Source organism: Mastigoproctus giganteus, chromosome 9 (genome assembly GCF_048544385.1).
Source record: "Mastigoproctus giganteus isolate SK-2022 chromosome 9, ASM4854438v1, whole genome shotgun sequence".
NCBI lineage: Eukaryota > Metazoa > Arthropoda > Arachnida > Uropygi > Thelyphonidae > Mastigoproctus > Mastigoproctus giganteus.
The window spans coordinates 157,068,793-157,093,626 of record NC_143583.1 but is presented as its reverse complement, the minus strand read 5'-3'; positions in this window follow the sequence as shown (position 1 = coordinate 157,093,626).

Here is a 24,834-nt window from a genome sequence, read left to right as displayed (position 1 = left end):
GGCGAATCGTGTATAAGCGAATTCGGTTCGTGTTATATAAGATAACGTTCCCCTATTTATAAATCGTGTATGATCGAATTCGTGTAATGCAAACACGTGTTATACGAGGACCGACTGTATCCTTATATGGTACCCGTGCGGATTTTACCAGGTATTTTAATCATGTTTGACTTTCGAAAAGCTCAACATCTTTTTTAGGTAGTCTCCATACCTGGATACGGTATTCCAAGTTGCCTTTGTGCATTAGCAGCACTTCCTTGTGTAGAATGGACTGGTATGTGATGCTAGTGAAGACAGACTCAGGAATGGCTTAACATTCTTCACATGTGTTATCAGTTTTTAGTTAAAAAATCACACGTGACAATCAGTTTTTGAGCATTCTGTGGTGTCCTGAGTCTAACTAAATATTCGAACAACCAGCCATCGTATACGACAGCCACATGTAGCCGATGCTTGTGGAGAGCATAGTGTGTCTCATAACAGGAGAAGTGGCCCAGCCAACCACCCACTACAACATAGAAATAGTAAGACCAATATCTACATGTACTATGCACCAGACATTGCTCATATAGGCTATGACAATTGACGGCTGTCACAGGTACCCATGCTCACTATTAGACAAGAAACCTCGTATAGGCACACCAACACTGGACACCACTAACGTGGAAATCTAACCTTGTCTGATGAATAGTTTCCAATAATATTGTGCTGCTGGGCATATCTGCATTTGGGGAAAGCAACATGAGGCCATGTGCACCTGGATGCACTGTTGGTGTTTAGCAGGCCAAAGGTGGTGTTATGGTTTGGAGACTGCCATGCTCTGGTCCTCTGACCAGAAGTAACTTCCTGTTCCCTCACAGGGTAAGTGAAAAAAATCTTTACTGTTGGGGATTAGTAGTTGCTACTTGGTACCTTTTTATTGGTTTTGTTTTGCAATTTCTGCAGTTTGGACTAATTTATGTTATTTTTCACTTTGCAAAATCATCTGTGAGAGGCCACGAAACCCTTTGCATTGTCGTTCATTGCATACAGTTTCACTAGTGGAACACGTTCTTTCATCAAAATGCTGAGTTTTTATGCTGAATTTTCAGTTTTATATTTGAATTATTACAATAAAATGTATCTTGTTTATGATTATTATACAAATAAATTTTCATGGGCCTGTAAAGCCAAGTGATCAAACACAAGGGTACAAAAAGTACACCAGCTTTCAGTGACTATGGGTCAAGCTCATCTCACTACTAAGTATGACATGATATTTTTGTATTCTGTCTTGTGAGCTCTGACCTTAAGCGGTTGTCCTGAAATATAAACATAAAATATATTTGAATAGGTGGCCACACGAACAGTTTTTCTGCGGAATTGATTGCCATTGTTATAATACTTGCAGTAATTTCTTGCTAAATAATTTTTAAAATTTAAAAGCTGCACATTTAAAATATATATTTTTTTCGTTTATAGTAGGACACGAGTAGTTACTTCAGTGATTTTAAACTGCAGATCTCGAAAAGATCTGTTCTGTGGGAAAAAAATTGCCTATGTATGGGCATAAAATGTCAAGAATCTTGAAAAGAATAGGGATGAATGATTTTATATAATTATTTCAAGTTCACAGCAGTTCAACCCAAGAATAAATCAATAAGACGCCTCCATAAGGTGGGCAGGAGCTGCTATATCGACTCATTTACGACCTATGTTTACTTGACAAAAAACGTTTCGTTTGGTACCCTCTATCACCTGTTCAAGTTTGAATGATTTTATATAATTATTTCAAGTTCACAGCAGTTCAACCCAAGAATAAATCAATAAGACGCCTCCATAAGGTGGGCAGGAGCTGCTATATCGACTCATTTACGACCTATGTTTACTTGACAAAAAACGTTTCGTTTGGTACCCTCTATCACCTGTTCAAGTTTGTTGGTAGAATTTCTCTGCACCCTGTGTGTGTGTGTGTGTACTTTTTTTTTTTTTTTTTCGCTCAATTATCTGTTTTTTCTCACACACCAGGGCTGGATGTGGTGGTGTGTAATGTAAATTTAAGTACTAATGTTTAATATAAATAATTAAAACTAGGGTTAGTATGTACTTAAATAACATTTATGGTTTGTGCTCTTTTTCTCACACTCATTCATTCTGGCTTTCATTTCGTTTCATTTGTTCAACTCTTGCTTTCTACACTGCACTGTCTGGGCACCTTATTGCTGTTTTTCAGTTGTGCAGGTCAGGGGAGAATGCAGTGATAGTGTTTATATTAATATACAGGATGTCTAGAAAATATTGGTACAAACGTTTAGGGGAGGTAGGTAACATCTAAAGGAATGTGAATCGCATAGGAACCCATAACCGGAACCGTCGCCATAAGGTGGTACACGGCGCTGTTCATCAGTTCGCGAGAGGGAAATTTCCTGGTTTACTCATTCAAGCAGTAGTCGCCGCACAAAGAGCATGCATCAATATACGAACTGTGAGGTGGCAGATGCACCTAGTGTATGATTAGCAGGGGGCAATGGACAAGCCGCTCAACGAATTTATGGAGAATGCTTCCCAGACAGACATGTACCGGACCACACACGGAAACAAACGGTGTTTGTTTCCGTGTGTGCATCAAAATTTGTGCGATTATGGGTCATTTAGAGGTAACAGGAGTAGTGCGAGCAGACCACGATCGACGCGGACTCCCGCCATGGAAGAAAATGTGTTGAATGCCGTCCAGAATAGTCCTGCTACCAGTACACGTGCCATTGCCTTTGGAGTGTCTCGTTGCAGTGTACAGAGTGTCTGGAACGACGATTCCGTACACCCCTTTCATCTCCAAAGGGTTCAGTTACTGCTCCCCCAAGATCATCCTGCATGTGTGGCTTTTGCACAGTGGTTTGTCTAAGAAATGTATACAAAACATTGGAGGTGTTGGAGAAAAACTGATGACTTGAAGCAATCTGTGATCTTGCTGTTCAAACTAACCATGAGCAGCATCCTCCTGACGCACACCATGCGAAACCGAGAGCTCCTACCCAAACTACCCCATCTTTATTACCGCATCACCCTCTCCATCCCCCATGTTTACAATATCTGAGGCTGAAGTTGTGTGCCCTGAAAGCACAGCAGATGCCAACGGATACTCAAGAAATACTGCCTCCCAGAAGATCCAAAGAAGTCATCAGGAGCACAAACTGCCAAATTGCACCTATTCGCTATCACAAAACTCGCATCTGGGGTCCTCGCACTTCAAACTGGATAATGCTTTGGCTGCTAAAGTACATTGCAATTGTGGCTCCACTTCAAACAACGTGAGAGGTACCCATTATACAGGGACTACGATTGTATCTAATGTAAAGACCCATATAGACACTACAACGTATGCAATGATGCAAGCCACGGAACAAACGAACACTGACCCGTAATCCAACTCTTAAGGAACTGAGCCCCAATCTCGGCAAATTGCGAACACGAACTATGGACAAGCGGTTGCGTAATGTCTTCATTATGCATCTGCAAAAAGTGTGTTGAATGCCGTCCAGAATAATCCTACCAGTACACGATAGACAAGACTGCAGCAATAATTCAGACAGCATGGATTTGTTAAGGGAAAGTCTTGTCTGACAAATTTGATAGGATATTATGATGTGGTTACAAAGGAACTGGATGCAAAAAATAATTTTGAAATGATGTATTTGGATTTCAGGAAAGCTTTTGACACTGTTGCGCATGCAAGGCTATTGTACAAAGTGGAACAGAATGGTATTAAGGGTAAGTTGCTACAATGGATAAAGGGATGGTTGAGTGGGAGAAGACAGAAGGTGGTAAAAAATGGGTGCTGTTCTTCAAGGACTAATGTTATTAGTGGAGTCCCACAGGGTTCGGTGTTGGGTCCACTTGTTTTGTATATTTATCAATGATATTGATGAAGGTGTATTAGGCCTAATTTCAAGTTTTCAGATGATACAAAGGTTGGCAGGGTTGTTAATGAAAGAGTAATGGCAGTGTGCTACTGCAACAGGATCTAGATAATTTGGGCAGATGGGCTAAGAAGTGTCAACAAGTTTAACCTTGACAAATGCAAAGTACTGCATATGGGTAGAAGTAACCTCAGAGAAACGTACCAATGGTGGTAGAAAATGAAAAAGACCTGGGAGTAATTGTGCTGTCATGAAGTTTTGTCAATGATATATAGGAATTTTGCTAGCAGGGAAAAGGAGGTGATTATCCTTCTGTATAAGGCAATGGTCAGGCCACGCCTTGAGTACTGTGTACAGGTCTGGAGGCCTCATTTTAGGAAGGATGTAGATTTGCTTGAGCGTGTACAGAGAAGGGCAACAAGATTGGTGAGGCGAATGAAGGGATCCTCTTACCAAGAGAGGCTTCAGTTCTGCAAATTGCCGTGGCTGGAGACTAGGCACCTACGCGGTGATCTGATTGAGGTGTATAAGGCCTTGAATGGGTTGAGCGCGCTGAATTCCGATGGGATCCTTCCACTTGTTCATATTACGAACCTAAGGGGGCAGAAATTCAAATTAAGAAAAGGATAGATATAGAATAGATGTGTGGAAATTTGCCTTTAGCCAGCAGGTGGTTAATTGCTGGAACAAACTTCCATCTGTTGGTGTGGAAGTTGATAGGTTGAATAAATTTAAGGAGGAACTGGACAGGCATTTGGAAGGAATGGTTGATTTTTTTTTTTTTGGATGATACTGCATAAGTTCATACACTTGCTTTTTTGCATCACATACCACCACCACCACTACTACTACTACTATTATTAGTAGACTGTCCCCTGCTACCACAGCTGACGATGTGGAAAACCTTGCTGCATTCCAAATGAATGGTAGAGTCACCAAGCTATCCACGAAATATTCCACCTACACCTCTTTAAGATCGATGTAGCTGATGCAGATTTTGAATCACTCTTCAATCTTGAAATTAGCCTGCTGGAGCTCTTGTTATGCCATATCTCGAGCATAAAGGGCAGCGATATAGAAGTAATGGACAGGACTCCCATCAATGGTACCCTGATTCATAGCAATCCCCAGATTTCGTTAACGCAACCAGAACCACAGACACAGAACATCAATCCCTCTGCTCGTCAATCCTAGACACACCAGGCTGAATCGAGTAGTGCCATGTCAGAGACCACCCGTCCGCATCAAAGTACCTGCCTGCACCATCTTTTATCAGAATGTGCATTGTCTTAGGAACAAGCTTGACACTATGGAGGAAATTCTGCTCCTGGGATATTTTGACCTGCTTGCCATCACCGAAACCTGGCTGAATGATGATCAAGAGTGCCTAGCTTCAGCTGATTATGGGGTCGTATTCACATCTCGGATTACACGCAAGGGTGGAGGTGTCGCAATATTTTACAAGAAATCCGCTTTCAAGCTATTGGATAATAAATCGAGTAACTCCCCCAATTAGGAAGCAATCCTCATTACGTTAGGATACAACTTCATGACGTTTGACGTCTGTGTGGTGTATACACCCCCAACGCCTTCCCAGCAAATCATCCTGGAAATTTCCAGCTGGTTAATCAGCTGCATCCCACAGCTTCTCTCTTAGTTTGGTGGTGATTTCAATTTACCTCTTCAGCTATCTAATCTGAAAAATAATCTAGCACACTTGAGATGTGCTGACCTACAACTTATTAATGAAGCTCCAACCAGGGGGAATAACCTCTTAGATCTAGTTCTAGCCTCTGCCTTGATTACATTGCAGAAACGTCATTTGACTCTGATCGTGTCCCAATACATGTGACTGCGTATCTGCCAGCCAGCCCCCAAACTAGAAGCCAGAAGGACAACAAAACAGGTTGACATCACTAGCCCCAACTTACTTGATGTAGATAAGTGCATCAGAGCTGCCTCTCTCGTTCCCTGGTTGGCCTTAGAGACTTCTGACCCAGAACTAGCTGTGAACATTCTCACAAACTGGATCAACACGGTTGCCAAATATGCTGCCTCTAAAAAATCACAATCAGTCCATATACAAGACTTTGGTGGAATTCTGAACTCAAAATGAGTTTCCAGCTGAAGCAACAGCTCCATCACACATGGAAACAGTCGCAAAATGTCAATGATCACATCGTTTATTGAAGGGCAAGGGCTCAATTTAATCGCTTGAAATCTAAGGCAATCAAATTATACGTTAAGCGTGATCTGGCTAAAGGAAAAATTCCATACAAGAAAGTGCACCTTCATTTTACTTTGCAACTTGATCCTGAATTGTGGCTCGATTTCGTCACAAGATTTAGCCATAATCGTATGCCAAACTCAGATCTGGCTCTACTAACAGAGCCCACCCAGCACAAAGTGTTGAACATCATTCAGCTCACAAAACAACAGATGATCATAGCCATCAATTCTCTACCTGCCTCGTCAACCACCGGTGATTATGGAGTTCCCCAATTCATGCTCAAATGCCTAAGTCCGTACCTTATTCAGCCACTTTTAATTATCTTCAACCAGTTACTCTCGAACCAGATTTTCCCACAGCAGTGGAAAAACTATCTCACCAAACCTTTAGCCAAAGTTCAGTCGCCATCGAAACCTAAACACTACCGACCCATCTCCAACTCCTTCAGCCTGCTGAAGCTCCTGTAGAGGGCCTTACTCCCCATCCTCACTAAGCAGATCTTGCCCAGTAATCCAGCCCAAATTCGCTACTCCCTTCCAAACAGATCAACGATCACCAATCTGCTAGAGACCACGAATACTATCTTGTCAGCATTCGAGAAAAGGCAAGAACTAGTTGTTACTTAGACATTGAGGCTGCATTTGATGCCGTCCAAGTAAACCAACTACTTACTCTCCTGGAATGCCACTTCCAGATCACAGAGAACATACTATGCTTTCTTTCCTCTCTTCTGCATAACAGAGTTATTAAGCTTCATACAGGATATCGAACCCTTACTAGATCCGCCACCGCAGGACTCCCACAAGGAGGGGTCCTTTCGGGCCTTCTGTTTTCATCTATTATCTTCCCATTGGTTGCAGATTCTCGATGTCTGCTGAGCTATGCAGATGATATCAAGATACTCACTCCCATCATCCCTGGTCAAGACCTTGATCTGGTAAAAACGGAAATTAACAACACTCTCACTGCAGTCACATCTTACCTCTGCCAGTTTGGGCTCAAGATCAATCCTGCTAAGTCCGAATTCATGGTGTATTCATTGAAGCAAACTCCTTCTTCTCTCCAGCCTTCGGTCGGCAACACCCTCATCCCAATGGTGTCCAGCCATCGTGATCTGGGCGTTGTATTCGACTCCAAACTTCGATTCAATGCCCACATAGACATGCTCCTCACATGTGCTTCAAAACTCCGGTGCAGTGGTGAGCTATAGCGGGCTCGTGAGAGCCCATCGTTATTTTTTTTTTTGAAAATTTGCGAGCCCATTGAAACGATTATTTATTTTACAAACGAAATTTTAAATTTAATTATTGAGTATCCAGAGCCGGAATTACGGTGGGGCAAGCACAGCCCCATTAGTATTAGCATTAGTAGAGGCATTTGATGCAAGAAAGCAAGCTTATGCAGCATCAGCCAAAAAAAAAAAAAAAATCCACTTCACCCCTCTATTCGTTCAAAATACCTGTCCAGCTGAGCCTTAAACTTATTTAGGCTATCAACCTCCACCACAAGGGATGGAAGTCTGTTCCACCAACCAACCACCCGCTGGCTAAAGGCAAACTTCCATCAACCCCGGCCAAGACCTGGATCTGCTAAAAGCGGAAATTAACAACACTCTCACTGCAGTCACATCTTACCTCTGCCAGTTTGGGCTCAAGATCAATCCTGCTAAGTCCGAATTCATGGTGTATTCATTGAAGCAAACTCCTTCTTCTCTCCAGCCTTCGGTCGGCAACACCCTCATCCCAATTGTGTCCAGCCATCGTGATCTGGGCGTTGTATTCGACTCCAAACTTCGATTCAACGCCCACATAGACATGCTCCTCACACGTGCTTCAAAACTCCGGTGCAGTGGTGAGCTATAGCGGACTCGTGAGAGCCCATCGTTATTTTTTTTTTTTTTGAAAATTTGCGAGCCCATTGAAACGATTATTTATTTTACAAACGAAATCTTAAATTTAATTATTGAGTATCCAGAGCCGGAATTACGGTGGGGCAAGCACAGCCCCATCCCCAGCATTTTAATGGCACAATCGACCAGTTATGTATTTTAAAATTGCTTCATTTTTGAGTTAATTACAATTAACTACGAATTATTTTACATAGCGAATTTTTTTGAATTCCTTTGGTTTCTACGGAAACATTTAAAATTCCGTAGAAAAACGAATTACGAGAGACAACTTTGTACGCATTGTTCTCACCTCTGGCCTTTAGGCAATTAGAAAGTGCGAATTAAGGGTGAAAGGGATTACCGTTCCATAGTGTTAATAGTGTCCGTAAAACCTATGGAGCCACATTCATTTATCTAGTCAGAGGATTAAAAATATTCCCGACACGGATAATAGCCTCAGGTCAACCTGTGTTATGGTTTCCCCTTTGCTCCGACAAGAAGTCATATGTTTTTCGGAGAAGTGAGTGATCCACACGTTTCAGTAAATTTATCCTATCTATATTTACACGGTCACAGTAACTGAATATCCGGGTGATTCCGATATTTTGCACAATATTCAAAGAACTAGTGACAGTAGCGACGGGGACGGGGATGAATGAGAAACTTTGATGTAAAGTTTCCGAAGATGAAATGTTCGCAGATTTGGAAACCGCGTCGAGGTTTTCAGTGTGAAAAAAATGTTCCAAAATATAATGGCATGTAGACAATAATTTAAACAAACAAACAAACAAACAAACAAAACTGTATGCATTATGTCACCAATCTCCAATTAAGGATTATTGCTAAAGTACTTGATGTGGAAACTACTGCATAAAGATCCGTCGTGTGTTCGGGCCACGATGGGCAGTTTGCAGCTTGCGGACGGCAATATGAGAAAACAAAATTAAATATTTATATTTAAATGCTAAAATAATGACAGTATACAATTATTTGACAAATACCACAATACCCTCTATAGTGTCCCACCTAGATGAGACTCAACGGCCAGCTTTTTAGGGCCTGCAAACTGATGGAGACGACATACGGTGGCACTCTCCCGCCGGAACAGCCTATTGGTGACCCAAATCCGCACTCTCTTGAGTGGATCTTTCTTTCCAAACTCCTGGGGAGGAGAGGCTTGCCTCTCCTTGCCTCCCCAATTTTCTCACTCTGGTGCGGCACGGGCACGCCTCACTACCTGCAGGGGCTATCTACTCTGTCGACCCCTTATTTCCAACTTCTTTCCCCCAGTCTTCATCCTTCCCCCAAACGTTTGTCTTGCACAGCGTTTAGCCCTACATTTCAAAATCAAAAGAGAACATCAAAATTCTTGCCCGAACCTATTTGGTTTTTAAAACTCACTTTCACCGCACAGCCCCACGTCGCATACTATTAATACTAACTTGCTAAGTATCACTAATATCAACCTCGATTTATTTATTTATTATAATTATTTATTATTTTATTTTATTTATTATTTATTTTTTTTTTTTTTTTTGGGCCTAGCCGCTGAAATCCCAGGAGTGTAAGTGGCAAGACCAGCCACGGTACAAATATTGGTAACACCCGGCCGGCCTCCCTGTGGCGGGTATTGGTAACGTCGGGTCTCACTAGGGGCCCGACGGCTAACAAGCCGGATGAACAGTGGGCACAACAAACTACACAGTACATATCCCACACACTTTTAAATCTCTGGCTTGTCCGATACAGAGAACATACGCGGAGATGTGAGAAATTCCAGGTGCCGTCAGACCCCGAACATACCTAATACCTAATTACTGACAGTAATCACAGTCTAATTATATCAAAATCACAAATTTAAATTTGCAAAAAATTATACAAATTATAATCAAACGTTTAAGTATTATAATAATAGGCTTAACGTAGCAGAGTGATCAGAAGCGAGAGTGCATAGCATGCGTTCCTTGAGTGGACCGGGGTTCAAGCCCGTCACTACTAAATTCGGTAAATATTTGTATTGACGAATTATTGTAAACTCTACTGACTTGGTTGCCGTGCAGGAGTATAAACAGAAAATTTATTTAATCTTAATATACTTAAATAATCTTAATAATACTTAGCATTAGCATTAGTAGAGGCATTTGATGCAAGAAAGCAAGCTTATGCAGCAGCCAAAAAAAAAAAAAAAAAAAAACCCACTTCCACTTCACCCCTCTGTTCGTTCAAAATACCTGTCCAGCTGAGCCTTAAACTTATTTAGGCTATCAACCTCCACCACAAGGGATGGGAGTCTGTTCCACCAACCAACCACCCGCTGGCTAAAGGCAAATTTCCGCATGTCTATCCTACATCTGTCTTTCCTCAATTTGAATTTATGCCCTCTCAGGTGATTTTTCTGAGCTAGAGGAAGAATCCCATGAGCATTGAGCATGCTTAAACCATTCAAGGTTTTATACACCTCTATCAGATCACCTCGCTGGTGCCTAGTCTCCAGACACTGTAATTTGCAAAACTTAAGCCTTTCTTTGTAAGAGCACCCCTTTGTTCCATTCACTAATCTTGTTGCCATTCTCTGTACTCGTTCCAGCAGCTCTACATCCTTCTTGAAATGAGGCCTCCAGACCTGTATACAGTACTCTAGGTGTGGCCTGACCATTGCCTTATACAATGGAATAATCACCTCCCTATCCCTGCTGGAAAAATTCCTGTATATCACTAACAATACTCCATGAGCTACTCTTGCAGCCCGTCTGCACTGCTCAGAGAACTTCATATCTGCCTGCACAACCACCCCCAAGTCCCTTTCATTCTCTACCACTGTCAGTGTAGTACCACAGAGTTGATACGTTGCTCTGGGGTTGCTGTTTCCCATGTGTAGTACTTTACATTTGTCAATGTTAAACTTCATTTGCCACCTCTCAGCCCATCTGCTCAACCTTTCCAGATCCTGTTGCAGCAGCATAGTGTCAGTAGTGTCCTTGACAACCCTGCCAACCTTTGTATCATCTGCAAACTTGGACATTAAGCTTGATATACCATCATCAATATCATTTATAAATACAGAAAACAATAATGGACCCAACACTGAGCCCTGAGGGACTCCACTAATAACATTAGTCCACGATGAGCAGTGTCCATTGATTACCACTCTCTGTCTTCTCCCCCTCAACCACCCCTTTATCCATAGCAGCAATTTGCCTCCAATGTCACACTGCTCCAATTTGTGTAGTAGTCTTCCATGTGCAACAGTATCAAAAGCCTTTCTAAGATCCAAGTATATAATATCAAAGTTATTCCCTGCATCCAGTTCTTTTGTGACTGCATCATAGTATCCAATCAAGTTGGTCAGGCAAGACTTCCCCTTAACAAAACCATGCTGTGTCTGAGCTATAACTGAAGTCTTGTCTAAATGATCCTGCAGTGCTTCTTTAACCAGTGCCTCCATTAATTTTCCTGGAACAGAAGTTAAGCTCACAGGTCTATAATTACTTGTGTCAGCCTTTGATCCTCCTTTGTGAATTGGGGTCACATTTGCACATTTCCAGTCTATGGGTACCTCCCCTGAGTCCAAGGAAGCTCTCATAATTATGGCTAAGGGTTTGCTTACTTCCTTTGCTGCCTCCTTTAATATAACTGGATAGATCCCATCCACCCCGGGTGCCTTTCTTGTGTTTATCTTCAACAGTTTCTCCTCCACTTTACTCCCAGTTATTTCAAGATTCTGTAGCTTACTGCTAGAGTTGAATACACCTCTGGCATTCCCCTTGCTGAATAACTCCTCATGTGTGAATGTCGATGCAAAATATTCATTTAGTTTGTTAGCTACCTGAGCAGGATCATCAACAGTTGACCCATCGATATCAAGTGGACCAATCTGATTCACCCCCTTCCTTCTAGAGTTTACATAAGTAAAGAACTCTTTGCTGTTTTTCTTCGCATTCTTTGCCAAGGATTTCTCGTAATCTGCCTTCGCCTGCCTAACCTCCTTTGTAACTTGGTTAGAGATCAACTTGTATCTATCATAGGCTTCTGTGTCACGTGTTAATTTGTATGTATCCCATCCATTTTTCTTCTCTGCCATATGCCTCATTAGTTCATCTGACATCCATTTAGGCCTAAACCTTGAACAGTATTTCTTAGTAGGTATGTAAAGCCTAGTAGCTTCCAAGATAAGTTTTTTGAATGCTTCCCATTTTGAATTTGCTGTTGGTAACATCATCAGTTGGTCCCACTGTATAGAATTTAAATACTGTCTCAGTCCATCGTAGTCGCCTTTACGGAAGCAATAACCCTTCCCTTTACCCCTAATGGTAGTTACCTCTTTGAGTAAATCCCACTTCAGCACACTGTGATCACTGCCACCTAGTGGTTCATTTATCTGCAGATTCTTAATGCATGAAGAATCACTGCTGATAATCAAATCAAGAGTATTACTCCCTCTAATTGCCTCCCGAACATGCTGATGTAGAAAACAATCATCCAATAAATCCACAAAAGCGCTGCTAGTGTGTGAGTAACCAGCCCCCAAATTCCAGTCAATATCTGGGAAATTAAAATCTCCCATTATAAGACTCTCTGATTTACTGGCCCACTCTATTTCCCTGTACAGTTCCTTATTATACTCATCAGAGTCATTAGGCCTATAGCACACTCCTACTCTCAATTTTGATCTCCCAATGCTTAGGTCACACCAAACTGACTCGACACTGCACTGTCCAGCGATGTCGACTGGCTTCACTTCCTTGGTTTTTATGTGTTTCTTAACTAATAGCATAACCCCTCCCCCCTTCCTATCCTGTCTATCCTTTCTGTAGACGTTGTACTCCCCAAATTGCAGTTCTGCATCCCTTATATCTGTGTGACACCACGTCTCTGATATCCCAACAATATCTGCCTTTGATGTTTTGAGCAATACCTCAAATTCATCAAATTTATTTACTAAACTCCTAGCATTGGTGTACACGCAAGTGTACCTGCACCTGTTTCTATTCTTAGCTACCCTGACACAACCCATGTGTTTACTTGTACTGCAATGGCTCCCAGCAATCTCTGAAATACCATGCATCTTGTTTTTCAGGCTTCTGCTCATTCTAATAGAAGCAGTGCAAGAGTCTCTTTCACCTCTGCCAGTGGCTACTGTCAATCTATTGGTCTATTGGTCTACTTAAAGGCTAAATCCATTATTTGGGTAACACTTGTCTCCGTTATGTATGCGTTGTCGTAGAACGGATCGATTGTACGGTCGAATTTTGTGATTCGGTGAAGGCATTTTCTTTCTGATTGATTTGTGTCCTTTTCAGAGGGGTTTTGGCTGAGGTAGGGTGTTTTCCCCCCCTATCCAGCTATTTTAAAATCGGTAAACCTGTTCGCGATTTGAAAACATCGTCAAAGGGGGGGGGGGAACACTCTAGGCATATCAACGTAGGAGGATAGTGAGCGGCGAAACCAGTGAGTGGCACCTGTCAATCACTAATCTGGAGTTTTACCTACTTAAATAATCTTATTATAATAATAACAAGAAAATGGAACATTTTTACCGGGGATATTTTTTTTTCCGGGATTCGTTTGGGCAGCTTGTAGCTTGAGGACGGCAATTGAGGATTAGTGGGATATCCCGCTTTGTTCTCCATGGCAAGACGGTGAAAAACGAATAAGAAATTTAAGTTTTCTGATAAAATATGAAATAATGATTTTAGGGATTTTGTCGAAGACAGTTAATCTTTAAAAGCGAGTGGAATTTCCTCTTCCATTAAGAAAGCTAGAAATATCTTTGAAACCATTCAAAGCTTTCAGCGTAATGAATAATATTGTGACAAATGAACACGTTGCAGATTATGAAAAAAAAAAAAAATAGTATCCAATATATTTCCTTAGTTGTTAAAAAAAAAAAAAAAAAAAGAGACGAATAAAAAAAAAAGTAGATGGTTTTATGTGAATCCTTTTCGTTTCTTTAAGGTATTTTGATTTGTATATTGATTACGAAATAAGAACTTTTGTATTGTAAATATTTTATTCAACATTCGCAGATTTTCATAATTTCTGGAAGACAAGATACAATGGATTTATGACAACTAAAGTAAGAGATGTATATTTGCGAGTGCAAGGTATATAAATGTCTAGAAAACAGCATCGATTGAAATACCAATCTTGTAGTTGAAACGACATAGGCAGCTGTTCGGGGAACTTAACAATCGAATGTTATGAAAATTAATGCCAGACGAAAAAATAAATTGTTGACAAATATTTGTATTGTTGCAGTCACATTGGCCGCGTAGCCGAGTGGTCAACGCGCAGTGCATAAGTACACGTGATTGAATGGCCAGGGTTCAAGCCCTGACTGCTAAATACGGTGCTGTTTCGTGTATTCTGTCTATCTTGTGAACTACTCTGACTGTTTGATCGTCCCCGAGTATAAACAGAAATTTTATTTTTATATGACAAATACTTGTATTGTTGCACAATCATACTTTCTTAAGTAAGTATGATTGTGCCGTCATACTATTCTAAAAAGTTAGAACTCGAGATACTATCGTATCCAGGTATTATCGTAAAGTGTGGGGGGGGGGGAATGACCAGACTGACTCCAGATATCATACCGGTAACGAAAAATTCGTCACGCACTCTAATTACGCTACTAGTGAGTGCTCGGCGCTGACTGATAGTGCGAACGTAGGAAGCGCTTCTGGCAGAAGCCTGACGTCAGTCGGCAAAACTGCGAGCCCATTGTTAAAATATTCCCAGCTCACCACCGTATACCGCTTATCTATCTTCCTTATGGCCTGGTGCTGTGTTGTTCTCGAAGTAATCCGTCAGGTTAACTATCGCTGTTTTTTGTTGTTCTATCAGTTCTATCAGCCCTTTTCCTCCCTCTTTCCGAGGTATTGTTATTCTCTCCACTGCTGACTTCGGGTGGTGTTGGTGACTCTTGGTCATCATTGTCCTTGTCTTTTGCATGATATCTTCTAGCTCGATGTTAGTCCAGTCTATGCCCCCCGAATGTGTATGTTAGTACTGGAGCTGCATTGGTGTTTATTGCTTTAACTGTATTCCCTCCGTTCAATTTTGCTTTCATCAGGCTTCTGAGTCTCTGATGATATTTTTCGGTGAGGCACTTCTTGATTTCTCTGTGTTCTAACTGCTCAGCCTGCATCATCCCTAGGCCCTAGGTATTTGTAGGTTATTATTATTATTGCTCTTATGTTATTTTTCCCTGATTGAGGGATTCCACTCCGTGACGGATACTGCTGAGCTGGTTGGGGATGTGAAGCCCAACCTTAAAAGGGAACTAATAAGAAATGCTTGAAATGAGAGGAAAAACTGGCGCAAAAATATGTAAGTCGAAATATGCCAAGAAACGAACCGAAAACGAATGTATAATAAGTAAGTGAACGATACCTAGAGTTTCAAGTAATGCGTAGCAGAAGCAAGCTGTTGAGAGGATGTTTTCTGTTCGTTGCACCATTCTCGATACACCCTTGAAACTGTGGTGCGTGAAAATCCAGGAGAACTGCCGTTTCAGAGATGCTTTGTCCAACACTTCTTTCACCTACTACCATGCCACGTTCGAAGTCCGTTAGATCACTCCTTTTCCCCATTCTTGCTAGGGTTTGTACGCTTAACTGATACCAGAACGGTTGTTCTGCTGCATTTATATCCACAACTGTGGTCATTTGTGTGCACAGCAGGGGTGTATTAGCATTAGCATTAGCATTAGCAGAGGCATATGATGCAAGAAAGCAAGCTTATTCAGCATCAGCCAAAAAAAAACAAAAAAAAAAAAAAAAACCCACTCCCATTTCACCCCTCCGTTCGTTCGAAATACCTGTCCAGTTGAGCTTTAAATTTGTTTAGGCTATCAACTTCAACAACCAGTGATGGAAGTCGGTTCCACCAACCAACCACCCGCTGGCCAAAGGCAAATTTCCGCACATCTATCCGACATCCGTCCTTCCTCAATTTGAATTTATGCCCTCTGAGGTGATTATTCTGAGAAAGATGAACAATCCCATTAGCATTGAGCATGCTCAAACCATTCAAAGCCTTATACACCTCTATCAGATCACCTCGCCGGTGCCTAGTCTCCAGACTCTGTAATTTGCAAAACTTAAGCCTTTCTTCGTAAGAGCAACCCTTTGTTCCATTTACTAATCTTGTTGCCCTTCTCTGTACCCGTTCCAGCAGCTCTACATCCTTCTTGAAATGAGGCCTCCAGACCTGTATACAGTACTCAAGATGTGGCCTTACCATTGCCTTATACAAGGGAATAATCACCTCCTTATCCCTGCTAGAAAAATTCCTGTATATCATTGACAAGACACCATGAGCTACTCTTGCAGCTCGTCTGCACTGCTCAGAGAACTTCATATCTGCCTGCACAATTACCCCCAGGTCCTTTTCATTCTCCACCACTGTCAGTGTAGTACCGCAGAGTTGATACGTTGCTCTGGGGTTACTGTTTCCCATATGCAGCACTTTACATTTGTTGATGTTAAACCTCATTTGCCACCTCTCAGCCCATCTGTTCAACCTGTCCAGATCCTGTTGCAGCAGCATAGCGTCAGTATTGCCCTTAACGACCCTGCCAACCTTTGTATCATCTGCAAACTTGGACATTAAACTTGATATCCCATCATCAATATCATTCATAAACACCGAAAACAACAACGGACCCAACACTGAACCTTGAGGAACTCCACTAATAACATTAGTCCACGTTGAGCAGTGTCCATTGATTACCACTCTCTGTCTTCTGCCACTCAACCATCCCCTTATCCATAGCAGCAATTTGCCTCCAATGCCACACTGCTCCAATTTGTGCAGCAGTCTTCCATGTGCAACAGTATCAAAAGCCTTTCTAAGATCCAAATATATAATATCAAAGTTATTCCCTGCATCCAGTTCTTTTGTGACTACATCATAGTATCCAATCAAATTGGTCAGGCAAGACCTGCCCTTAACAAAACCATGCTGCGTCTGAGCTATAACTGAATTCTTGTCTAGATGATCCTGCAGTGCTTCTTTAACCAGTGCCTCCATTAATTTACCTGGAACAGAAGTTAAACTAACAGGTCTATAATTACTTGTGTCAGCCTTTGAACCTCCTTTGTGAATTGGGGTCACATTTGCACATCTCCAGTCCATAGGTACCTCCCCTGAGTCCAAGGAAGCTCTCATAATTATGGCTAAGGGTTTGCTTACTTCCTTTGCTGCCTCCTTTAATATAACTGGATAGATCCCATCCACCCCAGGTGCCTTTTTTATGTTTATCCCCAACAATCTCTCCTCCACTTTCCTCTCAGTTATTACAAAATCATCCAGCTCACTGCCAATGTTTACTTTACCTACATCATTCTCCTTCCTGAATAACTCCTCATGCGTGAATGTAGATGCAAAATACTCGTTTAGATTGTTAGCCACCTGAGCAGGATCCTCAACTGTTGAACCATCAATATCCTGTGGACCAATCTGATTCATCCCTTTCCTTTTCGAGTTCAAGTATGTAAAGAACTCTTTTCTGTTTTTCTTTGCATCCTTTGCCAAGGATTTTTCATAGTCTGCCTTTGCCTGCCTAATCTCCTTTGTGACTTGGTTACAGACCAACTTATATCTATCATAGGCTTCCATGTCACCCATTAATTTGTATGTATCCCATGCATTTTTCTTCTCTGCCACATGTCTCATTAGTTCATCTGACAACCATTTAGGCCTAAACCTTGAACAATATTTCTTAGTTGGTATGTAAAGCCTGGTAGCCTCCAAGATTAGTTCCTTGAATGCTTCCCATTTTGAGTTTGCTGTTGGTAACATCATCAGTTGGTCCCACTGTATAGAATTTAAATACTGTCTCAGACCATCATAGTCGCCTTTACGAAAACAAAAACCCTTCCCTTCCCTTTACCTCTGATGGTAGTTACCTCCTTGAGTAAATCCCACTTCAACACACTGTGATCACTGCCACCTAGTGGTTCATTTATCTGCAGGTTCTTAATGCATGAGGAATCACTACTGATAATCAGATCAAGAGTATTGCTCCCTCTCGTTGCCTCACGAACATGCTGATGTAGAAAACAATCATCCAATAAATCCACAAAAGCCTTGCTAGTGTGCGAGTGACCAACCCACAAATTCCAGTCAATATCTGGGAAATTAAAGTCCCCCATTATAAGACTCTCTGATTTACTGGCCCACTCTATTTCCCTGTACAATATCTTATTATACTCATCAGAGTCATTAGGCCTATAGCACACTCCTACTCTCAATTTTGATTTACCTATGCTTATGTCACACCAAACTGACTCGACGCTGCCCTGTCCATCGATGTCGACTGGCTTCACTTCCTTGGACTTTATGTGTTTCTTAATTAATAGCATAACCCCTCCTCCCCTCCTGTCCTGTCTATCCTTTCTATACACATTGTATTCCCCAAATTCCAGTTCCGCATTACTTATATCTGTGTGACACCACGTCTCTGATATCCCAACAATATCTGCCTTTGATGTTTTGAGCAATACCTCAAATTCATCAAATTTATTTACCAAACTCCTAGCATTGGTATACACGCAGGTATACATGCACCTGTTTCTATTCTTAGCTACCCTAACACAACCCATGTGTTTACTTGTACCGCAATGACTACCAGCAGTCTCTGAAATATCCTGCATCCTGTTTTTCAGACTTCTGCTCATTTCAATAGAAGCAGTGCAAGAATCACTTCCACCTCTGCCACTGGCTACTGTTAATCTATTAGTCCTTGTATCCCCCCCAACTAGCAGTTTTCCGACCCACCTAACACTGCCTCGACAGCATCAGCAAAAATTCTTGCACCCTTTCTATTTAAGTGTATCCCATCCCTGTAGAAGCAATCTCTCCTGTTAACAAGTACAGTCCAGGCTGAAAAAAATTCTACCCCTTGAGCCTTGCACAATCCCTCCAGGGCCGAATTGATCGACAAGGCTCTCATCATATACTCCCTCCTATCGTGTCTGGGCAGAATTGCAGACACTTTCAAGTTCAACCCTAATTCACGGCTTTTTTTCAACAGTGACCTGTACTTGCTGAGTAATTCCGCTGGTCTCCTACTCTTAATATCATTAGTGCCAACGTGTACAACTATATCACCTTTTGTGCCCTTAAAAGATGATATCCGTTCTACAACGTCATCAACCTTTGCCCCTGGCAGACATACCCTGGTCCTATTCCACCTATCCTTTTTACAAAGGATGTTCCCCGTTTCCCTGACAATAGAGTCACACATTTTATTAGGTACACAATAGTGTACCTAATAAAATGACAGGTTGGTTGGTTGTGTTTTATTGGCGCATTAGCAACTAAGGCTATAATGCGCCACAAGTGGCAGCACAGTGTGTGTGTGTGTGTGTGTGTGTGTGTGTGTGTGTGTGTGTGTGTGTGTGTGTGTGTGTGTGTGTGTGTGTGTGTGTGTGTGTGGTTAACCCCAGGGGCTCACATCTGGTGAGTATGGGCCTGGCACACCCAGGGTCCTGAGCTGGATATCATCATTTTTCTCTTCCTTGGTAATTCCCTTCTACTTCTCTCTCTCTTTCTCTCTCTCTGTTAGAGTAATTCAGAATTTTTTTTTTTTTAACTGGGGCAACATAATGCTCAGGCTTCCTTGCACCATATGGCTAATAATAATAATATATATATACAAGGGTCTCAAAAATACACGGCATAACTTCATTAATGAGTTCCTCATAGGTAGACAATAAAAATATTTTATATCAACATAGTTCCGGAAATTCTTGGTTTCCGAGTTCTGAAGGTCTATCTATGACACTTAACTGTTGATATCACCTTATAGTAATTGTTCAAAATGTCCATTTTCTGCCTGAATACAGGTAATACTCGCGAAGACGATGCCAAGTTCCTCGCAGTCTCACAACCTGCCACAATTCGATTGCAGAGAGTTTCCCTATCAGTTACCTGAGTCGAATTCATCAATGACTTTAAATGGCCCCACAAGAAGAAATCTAGTGGGTTTAAATCAGTGAGCGTGGAGGCCAGGCAGCTGGTCCATCCAGCGGTGGATTTAGCACTTGAGAGGCTCCAGGCGCAATTCAATTTTGAGGCCCCCCCTAAATATTTTCGGTACCACTACAGTGTGCATTCTATGTGTACGTTTTTACTATAGCACGCGCTCTAGATTTGGTGTTGCGATTTTAATCATTTTGGTTGCGCAATTCTTTCATACATATTTTAACTAATGTTTAAATGAAAAAATGCAACTACCATCCCTCCCAAATCTAATATTAATACATAAAATCTAGCATTAATGATAATATGTATTCTACTTAAGATTCACTTAGTTCCAATAGATATTTCATATAATATGTGGGGATATTCGCATAAGAGTTTACTAACTTCTCATATTAAATTATAGTTTTATTCAGTAATGGTAATAAAGATGAGTGTAAAAATTTTAAATGAAACAATTTTATTTTATTTTTTTTTTGAGACCTGAGATTTGAGGCCCCCTCGATTTAAGAGGACCAGGCGCGTGCCTCGTACGCCTGTGCGGAAATCCGCCACTGGGTCCATCTGTACCTATCCACCGACCAGGAAACCTTCGATTCAGGTAATTGCGGGCTAGGTGGCTGAAATGTGCGGAGCGCCATCGTGCATGAATAGTGCTTGTTGACGAATGATCAGTGGCGTGTCGTCTAAGAAATCAGGCATGTTATTTTCCAGAAAGTTTCTGTACGTCTGCCCTGTGAGTTTGTTTTGAAGTACATGGGGACCAAATAACTTATCACCAAAAATTCCCGTTCAGATGTTGAGTCTGAACCGCTGTTGGTGATGTGAGGGAAGAATTGCATGTGGGTTTTCCTCAGCTGATACATGCTGATTGTGAAAGTTTTGGATTCCGTCTCGAGTGAACTGTGCTTCATCTGCGAATATCGCCAAGGCAGAGAAGTGAGGAGTTGTACCACACTGCTGCAAGAAACACTGGCAGAACATTACTCGCGCACAGTAATCTGCTGGTGACAAGATCTGTACCCGTTGCAGATGGTAAGGTTACATTTGGTCTTCTCGCAACACTCTCCCAATAGTCGAATGTTGAACAACCAGTTGCATTGCTATTCTGTGTGTGCTGATTCCAGGAGTGGCATGCACAACGTCAAAAATCTCCTCCTCTACTTCAGGAGTCGTAGATCTTGGTCGTCCTCTGTAGGCAGCACGAGGTGTAAAGGTCCCATGTTCAAAAAGGCGGCGGTGGATACCTTCAAACCTTTTCTTGTCTGGACATCTTCGTTCTGGGAACCTTTCGTGGTACAAACGACGAGCCTCCAGAGCATTGCCGTCCGCCAAACCGTACATATTTGTTTACTCCTGATTTGAGTACACCGTTGGAATGGAAAACCACCAGATTCTGTCAGTACCTTGTGATGAAGGAAATCCTGCGGGAGATAAGACATTATCTCGGGATAATGTCTTATCTCCCGCAGGTCAGTAACTCGGGAACCAAGCATTTCCGGAACTATGTTGATATAAAATATTTTTATTGTCTACATATGAGGAACTCATTCCTGAAGTTATGCTGTGTATTTTTGAGCATCCTGTATATATATATATATATATATATATATATACTGTATATTATACTGTAATTATATATATATATATATAATTTTGCCATACTACTGGCTTATGTTAGTATGGCAGGGTGCATACTACTGCACCCTGTATATATATATATATATACAGGGTGCAGAGAAACTCTACCGACAAACTTGAACAGGTGATAGATGGTACCAAAAGAAATATTTTTTGTCAAGCAAACATAGGTCGTAAATGAGTCGTTATAGCAGCAGAAGCTATTAAAGGGTGGTAAAAATCAGAACAACACATTCAGTAATTTAATGTTGTTTAATGCATACAAATCATTTGTTGTTGCACACAAAATAGAAAAAACAATTCATAAGAAGTGCTCAAACTGATGACCATGATGTTCAATGCATAACTCACTTGAATGTTATAGGCGTTGGAAGTGTAAAGGGGTGAGAAGAATGTTAAAGTCACGGCGCCAGTGTTTGTTTGTTATTTAGGAGCATTAGCAACTAAGGCCATATTGCTCCGGGATATGCGGTGGTCATTCCGTGATCTTTCCGCATCCTCCGTATTTGGTGGTGACGGGCTCGAACCCTGGTCTAATCAAGAAGCATGTGCTACGCACTGCTACTCCCTCCCACCTGGCTACGGAGGCGCCTTCGGCGCCAGTGTAAGGGGGCGGCGCCTATGTGATGCTAAATGAAGATAGGGAGTTCAGGAGCTCCTAATATTTTACTATCATCGCGCTTAAACTCTGAACATTCCTCTAGCTTGTTATATCCGTCTAGTGGTAAAATACGACAATAATCTCGTATATCCTGAATATTTTAAAAATGTGTGGCGGGGGGGGGATCACCCCACTAATAAAATATCGCGATTTGGATCGGCGTTGTGTTTTTCATTAGAAACTTTAGTTATGCAAATTATCTTAAAATCTCTAACACCGCAAAAACTTTTCGTGGCTCTGCAACTGGTTTTTCTTTGGTGTAAATGACGAGTTAGCAGAGAGAGAGAGACAATTATTTCAAACAAAACATTTAACATAACAAATTAATAAACAAACATACATCACACCTTCCATACAAGAAGTTTAAAAAGATTAAAGACATGAACATTCTAATATAATGTATGTTACATTTATGAGATTAAGGCAACATAATAATTAGTTATAGTGGTCACTCGTTTCAACCCATATTATTGTAAATTCAAATAAGTAGCCAGTGTCATTGCTGTACATTGAAAAAACGCGTTATTGGAAATATCAATTTATTAGCCATATCTATCTATTAAGTTATCAGAATAGTAAGAAACACAAAATATACTAGGCATAACATTAAGAAGAAATATATATTCTTAGGAAGAAATTATCGTTCATTGTGGGTAAGAATTAATACAAATATTTTCTGTTCAGTTACCATTTCCTCACAATCCTTTCACTCTTATGAAAAGGGGTTTTCATTTATCCCATTTTCCTCTCTTGCTCCCTTGCTGACCTCTCAATGGCACTTCCGGAGGAACTGGGCAGCGGCCTTCTCCTTGGCGACGACACAGACACCATACCACCAAGAAATATTATCACGACATATTTCGCGCACTATGGTCAAAAACTGCTTCGACGACACCTCCCGACACTCTCCACTCTCGGCTCTATTCAACCTTTCACTTTTCCTTTCTCTCTTTAACTCTCTTGGGTCTCCTAGGGACCAGTTTTTAAAGGGAGAGCATCCTCCAGAGTTTACATGAATCTCAGATATGATTGGACTCTCCAGTGCTTGTCTCATGCATCTGGACGGCACGTGATGGAAAAGGAATGATTACAATGTCCTCCCATTTCTCTCAATCTATGTCCGGCCCTGTCCAGTGACTACCCGAAGTACCAAGCCCATTTCCATATTTGGCACAACTGCTGATACCCATACGCGTGAATATCACTAAAGGCATATGATTTAGTCCAAGCTAGTAGCGTAAGGCTTCTCTGTTTATAATATAGGTTATTTTAAGAGACAGCTCAGTAGAACTTTGTGTGGGCGCCTCCGTAGCCAGGCGGGAAGGAGCAGCAGTGCGTAGCACACGCTTATTGATTAGACCGGGGTTTGAGCCCGTCACCACCAAATACGGAGGATGCGGAAAGGTCAGGGAATGACCACCGCATATCCCAGAGCAATATGGCCTTAGTTGCTAATGCTCCTAAAAAAACCAAAATAACAAGAACTTTGTGAGAGTTTTATGTACTACTATGCTTCGTTATAATGGAGTTGATAATTGAATATTACAAGTAAAAGATTCTGTAGAAATCCTTAGTAAGTGGGCATAACAAAGGAATAGGGGAGTACTAAAAGAAGGTTAATTTTGTAATAAGAAATATTCAAAAAAGGGGGGTTAGACACAATTAATAGGAATAAATTAAAACTCCATTATGAAAGAAGTGCCTAGGATTGTCTTGTATCTGCGTTTGCTGCGACGATCCGTGCTATCCTCCACTGGCGTTTCATACACAAGAGTCTTCGTGTATCCCCAAAAGAAAAAGTCCAAAGAAGTCAGATCAGGCGACCATGCTGGCCAGGCTACAGGTCCACCACGACCAATCCATCTGCCTGGAAAGGTTGTATGTAAGTGTGCGCTTACACGTCTGTGAAAATGTGGCGTATAGTTCCATCATGTTGGAACCCAATTTGTGCTCGTACAATCAGAGGAACATACTCCAACAGCTCTAGAAGCGTTTGCTCTAGAAAACGCAAAGTCGTCCAACTAAACGTGTAGGCAACATGTATGGTCCAACTAAAACGTTCCCACAATGCCAGCCCATACATTGACGCTAAACCTGTGTTGGCAGCCGTGTTCAACCATTGCATGGGGATTATCTTCTGCCCACACATGATTGCTGCGGCTGTCGAACAATCGCTCTTAGGTGAAACATGCCTGATCAGTGTAAAGCACATTATTGGCGAAATCAGGCCGAAAGTTGATTTCCTGTAAAAATCAGTGGGAGAACTCGACACGGTGGGCAAAGTCAGCAAGTTCTAGTGCATGCACTTTTTGGCATCGGAAAGGATGTAGTCTGGATTCGTGCACCACAACCCACACCAAACAAAACTGCACACCCAATCGGCGTGCAACGGCACTTGTGCTGGTGGTAGTAGTATTAGCGAAGATCTTCAAAACCTGTTCCTCAAACCAAGGTGTCCTAGCAGTGTCGATGTCCAGTACCATGCACATTCATACCGAAAGAGCCACTATCCCGCAATCTTTGGTGA